This window comes from Onychostruthus taczanowskii, unplaced genomic scaffold, assembly GCF_017590055.1.
Source record: "Onychostruthus taczanowskii isolate IOZ18803 unplaced genomic scaffold, ASM1759005v1 scaffold23, whole genome shotgun sequence".
NCBI classification, from domain to species: domain Eukaryota; kingdom Metazoa; phylum Chordata; class Aves; order Passeriformes; family Passeridae; genus Onychostruthus; species Onychostruthus taczanowskii.
Genome location: NW_024499573.1, coordinates 3881751 through 3897719, shown reverse-complemented (window position 1 = coordinate 3897719; position 15969 = coordinate 3881751). Strand labels below are relative to the sequence as shown.

At 36.7% G+C, this 15969-nt stretch overlaps 1 protein-coding gene across 7 annotated transcripts in view; it reads left to right on the top strand.

Annotated features, from left to right (window-relative positions):
- The window catches only part of ATXN7L1 (ataxin 7 like 1), a 110277-nt gene that overhangs the window by 19272 nt on the left and 75036 nt on the right, over positions 1 to 15969 (top strand). The window lies entirely within an intron of this gene.

The window sequence follows — 15969 nt, the reverse complement described above, 5'->3', positions numbered from 1 at the left end:
ATCTGAGGAGAGAGAACTGCTTTTTGGTCTCTCCAGAAAGTGCCTGTCTTAAGGACTGTCTTACAGAAGAGATTTTGTCACAGAGAACCTGTGCACTTTATTTCTTATTTTTCTTGTTTTGTTTAATTGTTTTTAAAATTTGCTGTACTTGGAGTCAACCAAATGTAGGTACTTAGCAAAATCCAGGTCTCTTGTCAGACAGCAGTGGCAAAACTTGCCTTGGAGTACACAGTGTATACAGGAATATCTGTGTACTGCACTCCAGTAACCTGTGTACTGAAACCTCTGATAACTTTGAAATGTGGGGTTTTTTTCCTTCAGAATTTGTGTTTGGATCAAAGGAGTTGGCAGAGCAGCAATTTGATGCTACTGTGTGTTCCATAGCTTGAAGGAGGCTTTCCTTCTCTTTAACAGGTATCACTTAATTATTTTCTTTTTAAGAAAGCAGATTGACTCGGAGTGCTCCTTTGGAGTTGGTTCGTTCAGAGAGACATGTTACAGCAAGGAACTTGCTTGTGTTGTATGCAATATCTTCTTTTACATAGTTTTGAGTTGCTCCTGGTTTTTTTGGTCATAGCTTTGTTTTAGTTAGAAGGGTTTGAGCAAGTGAGAGGTTGGAGGGGGCTGGAGGTGAGTGGAAATTACCATGGAGTAGGATGGGCAAGAGGAGCCAGAGGGAATTGGTACGGTGGCAGGGTGTGGGAATGTATCATCTGAAGTTTCAGGGGATGTGTCCTGCCTAGGAGTGTGACCTCTTGCCTAATTTGCTTTGTGTAAGTGCTTCAGATGTGCCTAATGTGAAGACGATGGGAGCTTGCAAATCATCAGAATCTGTTTGAAGGAGTCAAGAAGTGTGGTAAATGATTAAGGTTTTGTTTGCTTAAAGTGTCCTGAGTTTTGGTGTGTCTGGGCTACTGACTGCTTACAGTTCCTTTGGTATGTGTGTTCAGCACGCTGCATGGGCAGATAAAGGGCAAAGTTTTCATCAGCAGCAGCATAGCTCCCATCATGAATGGTCTTGCTCACCTTACATGTCCCAAATCTTTCTTAAAATTTCAGAGTATTGACTGTTTTGAAAATGGGACCATTCCTTTTTTTGTCTAAGTCTGGAGTTTGTAAAATATTGAAGTCTTCTGAATGTAACTGAGAGCCATGCAGTCAGATCTGTGCGTGTGACCTGAGGAAGTCCTTGTATTCTTGTATGCAGATGTCATGGTGATAACACAGTAATGCAGTCATTGAAATGTACTTTGTTCTATAACTTTTAATAAAGTGAAATGCAATTCAAGTGTGTGAAATAACAGTTGACAATAGAACTGGAAAAAATAGTGCTGTATTTGAATTTTTTTTCTTTTTTCTTTTTTTTTTTTTTTTTTTTCAATGAAGAAATATTCACCTGGAAGGATTGCTTTAGTTTTTTGGGGTTTTTTTGTGTAGCATATCATTTTGGTGAAATTTTAGTAGCGATGATTTTGTTCACAATTTCATTTGTGGTTTTGCAACAAGTTTGATATTTTGTAATGCTCTGTTTGCACAGAGGAGTAAGTCCTTGTAAGGTTATTGAAACATGCAGTTGTAAAGCACTTGGAATGTAAACACTGATTGTGAGCTAGCTGTGAGTATGTTGTTTTAATAAGAACTGGGGTATGTTTTGATAATTAATTGTGCATGAATGATTACTAGTGATTTTTATGGTATTACAATTTCTTTTTCCTGATTGCTCTTTTTTTTTTTTTTTTTTTTTTCCTCCTTTCTTTGACAAGGGGAGTCATCTGCTAATTTCTGGTAGCTACCCTGTTGATGCTAAATCAAAATAAGTTAATTGTGAATGGCCAAGTGGTCAGCATCTTAACTGTAAGTGGTAAAATAGTTGAAATATTCTCCTTGCTGTAAAATATAATTCTGAGATGAAACTCAGTATTCCCACTTTAAGTATGTGGAGATATAGACAAAAAATTTTGAATTCAGGGTTAAGTCTTAGTTATGCTTGTGTTTTCTACTGAAAGCATTCATGTATTGTTATCAAATTTAATAGGTGATGACTTTGCTAGTGTTAGCTGTAAAATTCAGCTGGTGCATGAGAAAGAAACTGCTTTCACTTAAATGATGGCAGAATAACAAAGTAGAAATTAGCAATTTTGAATTTGTGTTTATGGCGTGTTTAGGATGATACAATCAGGAAGAAAAAAAAACCTCACTTTTTCACTAACATGAAACCATTTTGAAAAAATGTAATATTATAAGATTTTTACTAGTTTTCAAAATGCTGTTGCAGGTGTCCTGCAATTATTTCAAATACAGGTAGAATAATAAAGTTATAAAATAATTTTTCAAATACTAAATCAGTAAAGAAGTGTATAGGTAAGGTGTCTAAACTGCCCTAATTCTATTGTATCATCATGTAACTATGCAGTAACTATGTATCCTAGTAACTTAACTCGGAGGATGTGCTTCTCCTTTCTCACAGTTCTTGCAGGCTTTTTGCATTGCAGAAATATGTTGTTATAATCAAAATAAAAAGAATCCAGTTTTATAAACTACAAGGATTCTTTACTCTTTAATGCTTGCAATTGAGAGACAAGTTTTAAACAGAGTCAAATGACCCTATTTTAGATATCAAATAATGTACTGCACTTGAACATGGAGACTTAAAATAACAAATGTGGTATGAAACTAATTTAAGAAGCTTTGAAGGTGCTTTGAATTTTAACACTCTGGAAGAAAGAGTATTTGGGACTTAAGAGTTCTCCTTAAGCAAAGGCTTTCTATGATGAAAAAATATTTATGATCATCTTGGGTGGTATTTAATTGCAGAGCAGTTGGATAGATCATTCACAGAAGCTTCATTAACAGGGAGTTTACATTAACAAGTTGTGTCTGCCATTCAGATACACAGTTCAACAAAGCTCACATGTCTATCCAAAACAAGACTGTGAAGTGCACATCAGTGGAGGTTTTATGAATGATACTCCAAAAATGCACTTTACAGATGTATATGGCCCTTCTGTGTGGTGTGCTGAGTGGGCTGTTACTACTAGTTAGTGTTAGTTTTTTCTATACTCAGGTATTTAGACTCCTTAACAAAGAATTTTATGGACTCTTTTAATTAGAATAATGATTCTGTCTGGTGTTGTATTCATTACCTTTCACTAAATCCATGCACCACATTAATCTCTCACCAACCTGCTGGCAAGATTCCTGAGGGTGGTACCTTCTACAGCTCTGGTGCTGCAACAGCATACACAATGCAGTCCTGTGATGAGATGTGTTGCACCCCTCAAAATGTGTATGTACCTCTTCACACTGAAGCAGTTTCAGCTCATGCAAGCAGCTCCAGAGGTTTCTTCTGGTCTGCAACTCAGAGAACATGTAAATAATTTTTAGTGGACAGATGTTCACTCACATGGCTGCTGTACCATATTCAAGCTACTTTCTGTTCGGTTGGGGTTTTTTTTTCAGAAGCTGAATTTTGTTGAATCCAGTCTTTTGGAAAAGTAGTAATACCAGTGGTGTTTTTCCAGATGAAATGCTGTGATAGCAATTAGCTGTCAGTTATGCCATTGTAATTATCACATAAAGTTGCAGATGAGTTGTTAGCATTTATTCAAATGTGCATAATAATGGATATACTTCTTTTCTTGTGTGATGCTTTTCCTTCGTAAATTTGGAAGTGTTTAATTATAAGTTACACATGTACGTAATTCCTCTTGATGTACAGGGAAAGACACTAAGAATTCAAGAAATTTGTCAAAAAGCTTTCCCCATAGGGGATGAAGGAATGCAGGGTTTGACTCCTCCTTTGTCCACTGTCCTGTCTGCTGGATTATGCAGTAATTAGTAACAGCCCTCCAAGGACCTTTACTGTTAAAGTAAATTGGGGGTAAGGTTTGTTCCTTGTGATAATGTGGAAGATGTTTTTGTTAAATGGGATTGGTGAAAAAGTCTCCCAAGTGTTCTCTGTCCATACATCTTGATGAATTTTTATTGCTTTATGATGCTGGAGTGTACTTTAAATCCATGAGACAAAGCAGTGTATTTTCACTCCTCTAGCTCCTTTTTTTCTATCAATTCAAGGCACTGCTGAAGCCAGATATGTGCCAGAGAACAGAGTGTCTTTGAAAAGCTGTGTCTTGAACTTTATCTGGGAAACCTCTTGTTCCAGTGACCCTGCATTTAGATAATCATGGAGTGCTAGGGGGCACAGCAGACTTGAAGAAAAAAATGTGGATGCTAAACACATGAAGAATCAGTCTTTAAACAGAACTGGTTGGTTGATCTTTTTTAGTTGTTGAAGAGCTAGCACCACACTCTCAATACTGGATGAAATAAATTAGCAACTGCTTCCATGCACCCCAATCCTCAGAAATAAATGAACCATTGCTTTTCCACATCCAAATCCTCAGAAAAGGGTAATGCTGGAAGGGAGATTGCTTCTTAGCAAAGTTGACAGGCATCAGACTGCAGCATAAGAAGTGTTAAGTGGTCTGCTCGTGTCAGTGAGCTGTTAGGTGGGTGAGATTGATGCTGGAAGCTGGGTGGAGCTGAAAGCATCGCTCTGGGACCAGGTCCTGTCAGCAGAGGTTGTTGCCAGCCTCTTACACGTTTGTGCCAAGAACCTGAGACAGTCACTGAGCAGAGCAATTTTCAGCAGCTTGCTTTAATCTTGGTGAAGTTTTATTTGTGTGTGTTCTTAGGATGTTCTTTGCAGCCCAGTAAAAATGTCTGAGCCTTTCATATCCTAATTTCAGTCACGTGTCAACAGCAATGGAACTGCAGTGTACCTGCTGCAAGGAGTGGCAACTCAGGGACTGCACTGAGAAGGAGACTCACTGCTTTCCTGGTCAAATGGATCTAAAACATTTTTTTTATGTCTGTGTAGCACATCTCAACTCAACCTGCTGATACTTGATCAGTGGTCTTCCTTTAAAGAGAAAGGCTTCTGAAGGCTTAGAAATGCTACTTTGTGGTATTTGAAGAAGAAATGCTACTTGGTGGTACTTTTCCCCTTGAAGTACCAATCAAGTACAAACTAGTAAAGTCGTTGCTTCTGCCAAGTAGTTGAAGGTGATTTACTGTTGTGAAGAGCAGTGAGCTGGAAAGATTCTTGTAATAGTCATGTATTTGAGATTAAAATTAGGAAAAATTGTTGTCTTTCCATATTTTGAGTAGTTTATTTCACAAAAGCCACCTTTTTCTCCTGTCCAGGAAACAAACAAAACAGCTCCAGAGACATCTGAAGCTTTCCCAAGTCTCTGTTTGAGAGCACAAAAACAAAATTGTGGTTTGTTTTTGGTTGGTTTTTTTTTGTTAGCTAGTGAGTATTACATATGTGCAAATGAGAATATGATTTGTGCAGTATTCAGTGTAGCAGAAATTGAAACACAACAATAATGTGATTGAGCTAATAAACTGCTTCTTTCTTTCATTAAAAGGAAAGAGCCCCCACTAAGAGCTTTTATTATATTAGCATGTATGCCTTTGAGTGACAATATTAAACCAATGATTTATCTCAGGAGTAGGTACTGTGCAACATAACAAGTTGATGACAGATGCAAGTAGTAATTGTTTCTTCCATTGCCTTTCATTTCTTTCTTTTGCTTCTTCAGTCCTACTAGATGGGCAGGTTATTTTAAACTTGCCCTGTAATTTTTTTAAGGTCTTCAGAACTGAAATATCTTGATATTTCAGAGGGAAAACACTTAGAGTTTCTTCTGCTCATTCTTTAGTTGATAAAATCTCCACAAGTTTCTTAAGGCCTTTTTTTGCTTGATGTAGGAACAAAAAACTTATATTTACTCTCGTTTAATGGCAGCAAATTTCATGAGCTTGTCTTGCTGGTGGAGTTTGCTCCTTTATAGGGTGGTCACTAACTGCAAAGCTTTATTTTGTGGCTTTAAATTGTGGTTGATCCTGTACCTTTGAGAAAGTGTTAGTAGCAGTCCTGGAGGAAGGAGGGAGGTGGAAGGAATGAATACCTCTGAATGCAGTGTGTGTGTATATATATATATATATATATATATATGTATGTATGTATATATATTCTTTAATATGTTCATGAAAATTTGATGGACACTGTAGTGGCATACAGACTTGTATTGACCTTAGCCCTTCATGACCATGTTCTTTGTGTCTGTTAGAGGTAAGAACACTCGCTGAGGTGTGCAGCAGGCTCTCGTCATGGACTCTGTTAGTCCAGCAAAACTGTGCATTTACCTCCTGCAGTAAGGATGAGACTGCTGTACCAGCCCAGAGTGCTGGATTGCCTGACTTGCTTGTCTGTAGGCAGCATATTGAACCATATTCCTATCCTGGGAAATGTTTGTGGTGTGCATGAATGTGTACTATATAAATCTCAGTGTATATGTGCTTTAGCTGATGTATATATGCTTCTTCAGACAGTACAAGTCTGATTTGACTGATTGCACTTGCAGAGATAATTATTCCCTTGAGACCAGAATTCTTAGAATGAGAGCTGTTTTCTGGAGTTGTGTGATAGTGGAGCTATAGGCTGCTCTTCAATTTGCAGGATTTTTTTACAGTTTTGTCTAAATGGCCTTGGGGTAGATATTTTGTATGTTTGAACTTTGGTTAGGAAGTTGCTCATTCATCTTTCCACCTCCTGTTATTCACTAATATTTTTTCTCATGTATTTTTTCTTGGCATAAAGTCCTCTAACTGAAAAAACCCCACAGTTGAACACTTTAAGCAGTAGCTTGATCTGTATGCCTACAAGAAAGAGAACTAAATCTATTTCATTTGAAACTGTGTGAAGGAAAAAGATTATGTTATTGAAAGTCTATCTGAAAGTAACTTACTTCAGAGAGCTGAGTTACATGAGAGGCAATATTCCTGAAAAGAGGTGCTGTTATAGGTGTAGGAGGCAATACAGAAAAAGCTCTGAGAATTGGCATAAGAATTTTTTGTCCTTTTAGTACATTTAGACAATACATTTCCATTTAATATCCAACTGTTGATTAAGAATGAGCAAACATTTTAATTTAACTCTCTTCTCACCCAAGACAGAAACTATGTTCTTGGCCTTGGCTCTTTTTGTAGGGAGAAGTGAAGATCAATGAAATACTTAGCATTTTGTAAAAATACATAGGTGTGATTAAAGATTTTATTTTTCTCAGTGTTTATTTGCTCATTTACTCATCATTTTCCCTGCTACCAAAATTGGTCATTTTCTGAGAGATATTTTTTCTGATAATGCTATTTTATTTTCAATAAGAATAATAATAATAATGTTACCTATAATACAATAAAGAGACGGCCTAGGAAGGTCAGGTGAAAAATTCATTTTTATAAGACTTTCTTTAATCCTTAGTAACTTATATCCTTAATCAAAAAAACAGAATTTCTGTCAAGATTGTCACACAGTGCTTCTAAAACACACTGCAGTTATCTTAAGACGGCCTAGGAAGGTCAGGTGAAAAATTCATTTTTATAAGACTTTCTTTAATCCTTAACAACTTATATCCTTAATCAAAAAAGCAGAATTTCTGTCAAGTGTGCTTCTAAAACACACTGCAAGTTATCTTAGTTGCTTGTTCTATTGTCATAGTGAGGTCCCAGCCAAAATGAAGGGCCCCATTGTGGTCCCAGTGTATGGACAAATAGTAAGAGAATACTGAACGGCTGCAATCTAAACAGGCAGGGCAGACAAAGAGCATATTATCCTGATTTTAGAGATGGGATACTGAGGCACAGAAAAATCTAATCAGGGTCATGCAAGAATGTTGTTTGGGAGCCAGGAATTAAGCCAGCTCTCTCCTTCAGTCCAGTTGTACTGCCTTTAGACCAGAGTCACTCTTCTGCAGAAGATAATACAGCTTTGCAGGCGAGTGTGTGAGTGCCAGTTGTGTCTTGCTGAGTGTTTATGAAGGAAACACCAGTTGGAGGATTAAAGTCTGCTTCATGGCAGTCTGCACAGAAGAAATAGTAATGAAGGGGTTTTTGTGGCCGTGGGATATTTCTCTGTAGGACTGTTTTACTGCATAGATAACTTCTTCTTAGCGTGCATTGAAGAAAATGAAAGAAAACCTGCTATCTTTGTAGTATTTCATTACTAGCACTCCAAATATTGGAATTAGTAAAAGTATTGTAAACTAATTGGATTTAAAACATTTCTTTTGGCTCCAAATTCAGTAATCCCTAATATGACTACAAGTAGTCCCTAACATGACATATTCAACATTTCCTTAAAAAAAAAAAAGAAAAAAACAAAAAAAGAAAATGTCAGTAAATGTCAAAGAAGTTATTTTTCTTTCAAACTTTATTTTTTAGTTCACTAGTATTTGTTTACTTAATATAAGATCATTAAAACTATGAGGGAAATGGGGAAAAATAAGGAAAAACCACTTTAGTACTCACTCTGACTCACTCTAAAGATTATGTCTTGTACAAAGGTACTGTTGTGAAGTTTACAGATAGATTGTTAAATTATTTTGATTGTCAACCATCATTTGGTGTCTCCAGGGCTTCATCTTACTGCTTCTGCAGGACCAGTATGTTCATGATGTTTCCAAACCTGTTTAGTTTATTTGGCTATGTATCAGAAAGCTTAATCATCTTCATGCAGAAAAATCAAAAGCTGAAACACTGTGTTTGTATTTCTATGAGTTATTGTAGTTAATTTGCAGATAACATCTCTTCCTGTGTCAAGGTGTGTTTTCCCAGCACAGAAGTTGTCAGAGTCCACCTGCTGCAGAAAGTATGGACGTGGTGCAGCCCTCTAACTGTTGCTGAAGGTCAGATGTCTGATTCCACAGAGTTATCCATCAATCTGAGCTGAAATTTAGTGCCATCATCCATGAAGGGTACTACTTGTGCTGACAAGTCTCATTTGCAGTGAGACTTCTCTTGATACACATTTGAGAAAGAAAGAATTGTTCTGTTGCTCTGTGGAGACTGCCTGCTCAAGGTGCATGAGGTTCACTTTGAATTATGAGAGAAATGAAGATGCTTTCTAGCCATTCCTCCCCTTATGTTTGCCCATGGGATGTTGAGAAATCAGAATTGTAATGCAGAGATTGATTTTCCTGCACATTCCCTGTCCCTTGTATGCACACCTGTGTGCAGCCATGCTCACTCCCCGAGGTTTTTGATAGTGATATATGTGAGATCTAAGAGAAATCCACTCCATTTGCAGGGTTAGAAAGTCTCTGATCAGCTCTTTGCCATGCTTTCCGTACTCAGGAGTCTGGGGACAGTTATGCTGTATGTTACATAGCTGGAATGTCACCTCTTCTTCTGGACATGGAGCACATGGTCTGGATCCTTATAAATCATCTGTCTTTTTTTCCTTGCCCTCAGTAATTTAATTTTTGCTGTCATTTGATAATACTATTGCTGTCCTGAAGATTTCCAGACGTAAGCAAGAAGAAATTTGTAGCTGGAGGTGATATCTTTAATTAGACTAAATGTAACTGGTTGGGAAAATGGAGATATTTGGTGGCACACATGTCCTTAAATCCCAAAAGCCAGATTTAAATGTTAACCTGTTGTTTGAAAAGACTGTTCACATTACCCTTTTGCTTGCTTTTGAACACATTAAAAGACTATTTCTTCCTTGTATTTTGTTCACCTAGATTTTTGAGGGTTGTTTGGTAACTGATTTGTGGAAAAATTTGATTTTGTTTTAGGATTTTTGTTTGGGTTTTTTCTTTTCATTTGTTTTTGTCTTTGGATCTTAATATGTTTAACTGGTATCTGTTTTACATATAGCAGGATTTTCTTCTGGGTATAGACTGTACAGTTTTGTAATACAAACTTCATAAGCTGTTGCTATAGTTCCTGAAATATGTTGTATGTAAAATACAACATATAGAATAAAATAGAAGACAATTCAAAATCCAGATTCCTGAGGGAGACACTCCTTTAGAGAATTTCCCTGAAGTGCAATCTAATAATTACAGAAAAATGTGAGAACAGAGAATAAAATAGAAGACAATTCAAAATCCAGATTCCTGAGGGAGACACTCCTTTAGAGAATTTCCCTGAAGTGCAATCTAATTACAGAAAAATGTGAGAACAACTAATGATTTTGTAGCTGTTACTGGAGTTGCTACAATTGCCTGGTGTTCTTATGTTACAATTACACTTACCTTACTGAAAACTAGATACTGTGTAATTGAGTGATGAACTCACCCTGCTAAACTGGCGTAGAAAACTGAGATTTTTTTTGGTGTCACAGGTATGCAGCATACTTTTTGACCCGTGAGTTTTGTGTTTTCCAGTATTCCTGTGATATGTTAATCTGGTAGCCCAGGCAATTCTGGTCCTCTCTTGCCAAATTGCCTTAGACTGGGATGGCAAATAGCCTACATAAATGACATAAAAGCCTTCAGAATTATGGAAGAACAACATTGCCACATTTTCCCATGCTTATTTCATTCTTCTCTTTATTGGTATGTAGTGTCTTATGCGAAACAGTAATGTCAGTGTTGCGTAGTTTACTTTATAATCTCTTCCAAACAAAGTTTGTTACAAAAGATATGCAGATATGGGTAATCCACAGTATTTGTTTAGATCACTGGTTCCCAATTATGAGCTTTTGTTTTTTCTTTTATTATGAGTCTCTAGGAATAGAAGCACCGTTTCCATCTTCAGTACCGTTTCATAACGCCTAGATAAGGCTGTGGAGTACAAAGTCTTTCTGCGTCATTGGGGCTGGTATTTATTGTTTACACTATAATTAATGAACTATTCCCAGCATTCTTTAGGATTGCCACTGTCCTCATGATTGCTCTAACCTGGGAGGCAGCATACCATTCAACCATACTGGACTGGTTTAAAGGTGTCATGACCTTGGCTCTTTACCACACTGACACTTAAGTCTATTTGCTGCTTTTTCCCCGCTTTTTTTCCTTTATGACAGTCATATTTCATTTATTACTGCTGCTCCTGAGAAGGCCAGTATTTCTTCTGTTTTCTTCTCATTGATTTTCTTTCTCACCTGACTTTTTAGCATGCAGAGTCTTAAGCTGCTTGTATTAGCACCTGAAGGGCATCACTCAGGACTTATCACTCAGTTGTGTTTGGTCCTGTGTTAGTTCTGTCATGTATGTTTTAATTTTATTTTGTCCTCAACTTCATGATTACTTTAAGCATGACCTGCATTTTTCCATCAGAAAATTATCTTGAGCATTACTTTGTGGCTCTGACCCTGAAGTTAGCCACAGTTTCAGCAGGATTTTGGAGTAAATGACATCCAGCAATCTCTTTCAGTTTAAATCATTCTGTGATTAATTTGCAACTGTGACTGACATTTTCAGGGGTAAAATGCAATTTATTCTGGCGAACTAATTACTGAAGTGACTTACTGGTTTTTGTGTAAGAAAGGAAAACTGCACTCGGGGGAGAATAAGCTCATGTTAAATGGAAAGAGTGTGACATTTATTTCTGTGATAAGACCAACCTGTCTATGCAAGTGTGTTTTACTGCTGTCTGAATAATGTCCTGAAGATTGTCTTTTTATTGTTTCAGTTTCAAGTTTCAATTCACCATTCAAATTACTTAGTTTTTTAAGTAATCTCAAATGTAGAAGTAATCTACTGCACTGAAAGATTTTGTACTTGACTCCAGTTCTTGAATGATGTACAGATTTGTTGCTTCTGTGGAACAAGAGGGAAATATTGGGCACAGTTCTAGACACAGAGTTTAAAAATATGTAGCTCCAGGAGCTGGAAGAATCATGTATATTTGGTTTTGTCCATTGTCATTTTTGCCATTGCTTTTTTTTTTTTTAGCTTTTCTTTTTAAATTTTAAACCAGTGTGCAGTGTGTCTTGAATAGTCTTTCTCTTCCCCTCCTTGCTCCACTTTTCTCTCTTGGAACATAAACATCAGTAATATTTTTCAAAGCAGGCTTTGCGGGTATATTTAGTAGAGCAACAGATATATAAGTGAACATTTAAAGTGTGTATAATTTATAGCAAAAGATCATCATTAAAACTTGATTTCCCACGCAATGCTGTGAGGTCTTACTGTTTGACAACCTTAATTCTGCAGTGGAAGAATGTTTTAGATTATTTCTAGCTTGTGTTTTATTATACAGTGGGATGTAAATGATTATGAATTATGTAATAATAGAGAAGGAACTTCATGTAAGTCATCTGCCTTGGATTGTTACTAAAAATAATTCCTTTCTGTGTGTTATTGGAGAAGATAAAAAGTCCTATCTGACACCTGCATTTTTGTGTTTGTGCCACAATTTGCAGAAGCAACGTTTTCTATTTTTTCTGTGATATTTGTGTTCTTAATGCACATTTCACCAAATTGATGTCTTACAAAACTATGTCATATGGCTACAGCTCTCTTTTTATTTGCAAATGTTAGTAATATAACACCTACAGGCGAAAGTTGTATTTATTTTTCAAGTGCCATAGCAAAGTATACATGAAGTAATGTTTTCAGATTTTAATCTATGAAAGTAATTTTGAACAGGGAGCATTCACTGTCTCAGATTTCCACCTGTATAGAATATCTTTCCCATTATATGGGCCACTTTTGCATCCTGTTAGCTCAGTATCTTGTTTTCAGGCAGGCTTTTGTCATTGTATAGTATCAAGGGGCACGGCTGTGTCAGCTGTGGTTCGTTTTGAGGGGATGACAGTTCAGCACTGCAAGGAGTGAGGGATGTGTGGATGGCCTTTTGGAAAGTGTGTGGGTACTGAAAAGGAAGTTACCACTTCTTTTTGCCATGGAGAGTCTACTTTGAATCTACTGGAAGTATCTTCCAGTAAAATGAGGGGCTGTGAAGGGGGCCATGGAGCGCTTTTACCTTGTGGGAGGGCTGGGCCAGTGTGCGGTGATTCATATGTGCTGTGGTCACTTTGTTTCACTTTTAGGGGGTAGGCAGTTTTTGGTAGAAAATAAATACACTTTACAATTGCTTTTCTGTCCTTATTCTTTTTATACCTTGATAATTATTTCAGTACCATTTGATAGTCTCTCACCTTATGCAATAATTATCACCTGTCTTTTTCAGTGGTCTTGCCTCTTTCCATGAAAGTCTTTCAAGAGCTGGCTTTAGAGACATGTTTTCTTCCCTAAAAGTAATCTTTTCTGAAAGGTTTATCACTATTTTTTTTGACTAAGCAGGCAGGGAGATGTGATTATTGCCTCTAGAAGACAGTGTTTTGTTTGGAGAGGCCATTGTCTTTTTTTGTTACACACAGAAGGTCTAAATTGTCAAATGGCTGCAATCTGATCTAAGAATGATACCAGTGTCTAAAATAATCTTTCAGTCTTGGTTATTTTGAGTACGACATGGTAGTATTGAACTGTTCTTATTAAAAACAGAAAAACCTGTATTAAAAGATATATAGCTGTTAATCTTTTCTACTTTATTAAAATTTCAAATGTTCCTTGCTTTATTCATTGTAAATTCTCTATCTGGATTGCTCTTGTAGTATTATTGCATCTAATAAAGTGTATCTCCAGCTGGACTTTGTAGTGAGACACTATTAATATGTTGTGCAATTTCAACTGAAAAGTAATTAATATCATTACAAATCATGAATTTAATCATGAAAACAGATTTGTGCCAATCTGGTTAACAGGAATAAACTAAGAGAGGTAGTTGAACCTGCTTGGACTTAAAGAATTTTCTTTTCTTAAAAACTCCTGCATAGTGAGAGTTTTAAGGAATCTTAAAAGCCTGAAAGATGGTGTTTGATTGAAGTTTTTTTATCTATTCTTTTTCAATAATAACAGTATATTTGTGTGCTGTGATTCTTATTTTCAACCTGCAGTCTTGTGTCCTCGAGATTCTTGGATTTTTTAAGTGGACTTTTGAGAGGGAGCTGATAACTTCATACAGGAGTTTACACATTTACAATGGACTACTTCTAGGCACCTGCAAAATGAAAAAACTTCCAAAATGCTACTTCAGGATGTCATTTAATCTGCATCTGTGCATCCTTTTGATGCTGTGCATCTTATAGCAGCATTTTGGTGTGTTCTCCTACATGTCTGTGCAGTTTCTCTGTATATCAACCCATATGGAGTATGAAAAAAAAAATCCTCAAGTGGTGCTATTTACCTGTTAGGTGCAGTGGTGTTTGCCAGAGTAGTGGAACAAGCTCACAGGACTTTTCCTTCATTGCTCTGCTCCTAGGCAGTGCCTGATGAAAAGCTAGATTTGTGATCCTGTGAACTAACCTGATTTGTTTTCCCACCTATGTCCTTGAATGGTTTTTGCCAGTATTTTGCCAGTATTAATACCTTATGTTTTTTATAAGTTACTCCCTGCAGACAGAAATCATAAAAACTCAGACCCAGCCAAACTTTAGACACCTCAGAGTTGGACATGTTTTAAAGGTTAGGATACAGACCTGTGAAGTTTAAATGAACTTAAGGAATTTAAACTGGAAAACAGTTGTAACTTTTCTGTTTGTGAACGGCAAAGTCTCTTTGTTTTCATAAGATTGTCACCGTACCTTTCAACAACTGAAAAATATTTAGAGATGTTTTAACCATTTAAAAAATATTTCATAACTGTAATTAAATGCATGTTTTTGAGCTGAGACTTTGTGTCAAATCATACCCAGAAGTACTCATTTCTGTGGAATTTACAGTGCTGGTTTTGGAAATCTGTAGGTTGTGATCAAAACTATCCAGCTAAGAATTGCCATTATAAAATAATTTTTAAGGTCACTGAATTATCATATTAAAACAATAAATAGAATGAAAAGGCCTGTTTTAGTGCCTGCTTAGGGGTTTGTTTATCTGTTTTACCAGTAAGGAAGATATGATTGAACCTAACTTTGCACTTCTGGCTTCACCAGAAGTACCAGAATACCTCACCACTGCCATTCTGTTAAATTTAGTCTGAAAAGGTATCATGTCTGGTTAAACTTACAACTGGATTTCATAGCCTGGTACAAGTAGTAACAGAAAGAAAGGATTTTGGTTTTGAGTGGAAAAAGGAACAATGCACATCATATCATACTATGAAGTACTTGCAGGTTGGTGGGGCTGGTTTGTGCCCAAGAATTCTTGAATAAGCCTCTTTGGATCTACTTGTGTTACTGCCTGTATTACCATGAGAGTGATGCCCCATTCTCTGGGCTTTTTGGGAACTGAAGACATTTTGCACTTCGTCGTGCCAAACACTGCCATCGTAAGCAGTGATCTTACCTACAGTGCCAGAGACCAGGGCAGAATTACTTATAAAAATAGTTCTAGGGCCAAAATAATTGCTTTAGTAAAGAACTGGTGAACTAAGATACTTGCTTGAGTCAATTTTTGAAAGAAATCTGACTTCTATTTTTTTAGAAGTAGGTGACTTACTGGAGAAATAGGATTTAGTTGTTGATGTTTATCAATCACAGTTGCTGTTTTACATGTTTGATCTCTTGATTTTCCTCCTGTTTAAAAAGCACCAGATTAATATTTCAGTCTACATTTGTATGTTCTGTAACAGATTTCAGATGCTTCTGAGTAACACTGAAATTTACAACATTTTTATTTTTATAATGTGAGAGGTAGTGTGATCTGTGGGGCCACTACTTGGCATGGGGTTACTAGTGCAGCAGCACATTCATTAGAAACACTGGGTATGGTGACATTATCCCACTGAAAGGCATAAAAGTGACTGGAGTTTGTGTCCTCCAAGCTGAGCTGTGGTGGATGAGTGTGTGTGCTTGTTCTTAAGTTATAGCAATGAAGAGTAGAACAGGTTTCCTCACTTGTAATGTTAGAGTTCTGAGGACTTCAGTTAGTAATTTAAGCCCATTTTACTCTGTTTGTAATGGCTTAAGAATGCATGTATTGCATTATGTGTTTCATTTGAGAGGGACAAGTGCCTGTCATCATCTGACTGTACCTGTCTTTGGATTTCATTAAATTCCTCATACCATCACCAAGAAATACCTTATTAACCAACTTTGTCTCTTCCCACAGTATTTGTTGGGGACAAACAGCAGGGTGTCAGAACTAGGGAAGGGCATTTGCATAGAATCAG